A 3,077-nucleotide genomic window follows, 5' to 3' on the forward strand; every position below is an offset into this window, starting at 1 on the left:
GAACCTACGTAGGAAGTATTAACACCATCAGATAACTTGCCAAGGATCACTTTCCTGACATATGGTAGAGTTGGGATTCAAAACCAAGTCTACACAATTTAATTCTGTCCCCCATGGACAAGTTTCACAATCAGAGAAAAGGGGCTATTCTAAAAACAGTTATCTGCTAAAAAAAAAAATCCAGCTGCATAAATTTTAAAGATCTTCTTGGCTTTATTCAATGATTCATGAATTGGGCAGTATCCAGGCTAGCAGATACAAAGGAGCTCTGAAGAGCTGTACAAAATAAAAGACTTTAATAGGTAGAAAGGAGCAGAACTAAGGAAGTTATAAAGGCAAAAAAGAGGATTGGTCACTGCAAGCTAACTTTCCTTTAGGGGACGGGGGACTAACAGGCAGATTACCTAACCAGTGCCGATCAGGCAATTCCTAATTGACGGGTTTAAGATTCCATTTCTAGGAGAGCTGAAACTATAATCAAGTCTAGGTTTGGTGATGTGGGGCTTAGCATAAGTGACTCCATTTGGGGGCCTGTTGTGTTCTTTTTTCATAGTTCTGAGTCAGTAAAAAGAGTGGAATCAACCTGTGGAAAGCAAGCTTCCTAAAATGCAAACTAAACAATACACCTAGGGTGGATAAAAATCTGTAAAAATAATTTATCTCATTGGTTTTTTTTTAATATTTATTTAGCTCCTTGGGTCTTAGTTGCAGCACTCAGAATCTTAGATCTTTAGTTGAGAGTTTGTACAACAAACTCTCAGTTGTAGCATCTAGGATCTAGTTCCTTGACCAGGGTTTGAACCCAAGCCCCCCACATTGGGAGTGTGGAGTCTTAACCACTGGACCACCAAGGAGGTCCCTATCTCAGTTTTACTCAAGGTCAATTGCCAGATATTCAGTGGTCTTACAGTATGAAAATGCATATTTGCCATCCACACACCTCATACAGTGCCTGGAAATCAGTAGTCATCAAAGGTAGATTCTGCAAGTCTTTGAGGAAGGCCCTCACTTTGACCTGAGCCTGAGTCAATCTCCACCACTTACAAAGCTTTACGATCTCAGTCTGTTTGCTTGTTCTTTCTGAGATTCCATGTTTCCACTTGTTCATTCATGTGTCTGTTAATTCAGCACATATTTCTTGTGTGCCAAGGATGGCAGGCATTACACTTGGCCCTGGGGTAAGTGCAGTCAGTAAGAGAGACATGGCCTCTGCCCTCAGTGCTTCATCTGTGACTAAAGATAATGATGTCTGCTTCACTTGGGGTTGTTGCTAGGACTGCATGAAATAAAGGGTCTGACGCAGCACTTGACATTTGGAAGGTGCCCAATAAATTTTACCACTGGTATAATCTCAGTTTTTCCAGCTATAAAATGGAAGTTATCTTATTCAACTTGAGTGGCTGTGAGAGTACTGACCCCTATAATCTTTTAAAGATGTATCTTCACCTGTACAGAAAACACCTTGATTTTTAAAAGATGTTTCAGAGAAACCCAAGATCAGAGGATAAGATGAGAATATATATATTTTATACAAGGACTGCGATAAATTCCACTTTTAAAAAATTTTGGTTTTGACTATCAAAATTCATAATGTCATATTTAAAACTCCATATAAAAACTGAGAACTCACTAGGAAAACCCTGAGAATATTTATGTATTCTTAGAGTTCTGTGACAGGTTTCCTATCATATCATAGTTCTATGATTAGTTTCCATGGTAGGTTCTATAATCTTAGTTCCTATGATCTAAGAAGGGAAAATTTTGATAAGAACAATGTTAATTAAGCAAGTTCCTACCTTTTGTTTGTTTGTTTGTTTCCATTTATTTTTATTAGTTGGAGGCTAATTACTTCACAATATTGTAGTGGTTTTTGCCATACATTGACATGAATCAGCCATGGATTTACATGTGTTCCCCATCCTGCTCCCCCCTCCCTCCTCCCTCCCCATCCCATCCCTCTGGGTCTTCCCAGTGCACCAGCCCTGGGTACTTGTCTCATGCATCCAACCTGGGCTGGTGATCTGTTTCACCCTTGATAATATACATGTTTCGATGCTGTTCTCTCAAAAACATCCCACCCTCGCCTTCTCCCACAGAGTCCAAAAGTCTGTTCTGTACATCTGTGTCTCTTTTTCTGTTTTGCATATAGGGTTATCATTACCATCTTTCTAAATTCCATATATATGCATTAGCATACTGTATTGGTCTTTATCTTTCTGGCTTACTTCACTCTGTATAATGGGCTCCAGTTTCATCCATCTCATTAGAACTGATTCAAATGAACACTTGTTTTTTTAAAAACACGCTCAGGTAGGTATTTTGAGATCTAAGTCAAAATAAGCTCTTTCTCTACCAAGAATGTGTTCCACTACATGTGTCAATGATATATAATTCCTCTAATGCACGTTCAGAATCTTGTGAGAACAACATTTTGAGGATATATCAAGGAGTTTACACTGACTTTCTCTAATACTCCAAAAACACCTTCTAGTAAAGTTGGACATCTCGTCCATCAGCCACTGAAGCTGGAGACATTAGGCAGTACACCAAGTCATGCTAGTAAGTGTCAAGGCCTGAAGGTGAACCCCATTGTATGACTTCAAAACTTAACCTTTTCTGATAATACCATACCCATGCTTCAGCAACAGGAAATTCATTACTTCCCAAAGCAGCTCACTGTTTCTTTTAAAAGATCTTAGTCCCTTCTAACATTAAGCTGAAAACTCATGCCTTCTAGTAGTCACCACTGGGTCCAGTTTTATCCATCAGTTAAATTAATTCACCTAATTCCTCTTCTGCTTGAAAGCTCTTCAAATATTCAGAAATGCCTTTCACTTTACCCCTTCTCCTCTGCCAAGTTCTTCTTTCTGCACAACCAAACAGCCCCATTTTCCTGCTGTTCCTTACATCACTGCGAGTACCTACATTCTTCCTACTCAGTTCCAATAATCATAGTCTCATTTGTTTATATCACTTTGAAACTGTGATGCAAGAACTGAAAACAATACCACAGGTGTGGTCTGAAGAAGTACAGAGTTGAATTTCATTACTGCCGCACTTGCCCTAGATATCATACT

General features: G+C 39.0%; 1 non-coding gene across 1 annotated transcript; it reads right to left on the reverse strand.

Moving 5' to 3' along the window:
• Window positions 1-781: 781 nt before the first annotated feature.
• TRNAG-CCC lies at window positions 782-854 on the reverse strand. Its single transcript has one exon. It is a non-coding gene; the product is annotated as a tRNA-Gly (tRNA).
• Window positions 855-3,077: the final 2,223 nt, after the last annotated feature.

This window comes from Cervus canadensis, chromosome 17, assembly GCF_019320065.1.
Source record: "Cervus canadensis isolate Bull #8, Minnesota chromosome 17, ASM1932006v1, whole genome shotgun sequence".
Classification (NCBI taxonomy): Eukaryota; Metazoa; Chordata; class Mammalia; order Artiodactyla; family Cervidae; genus Cervus; species Cervus canadensis.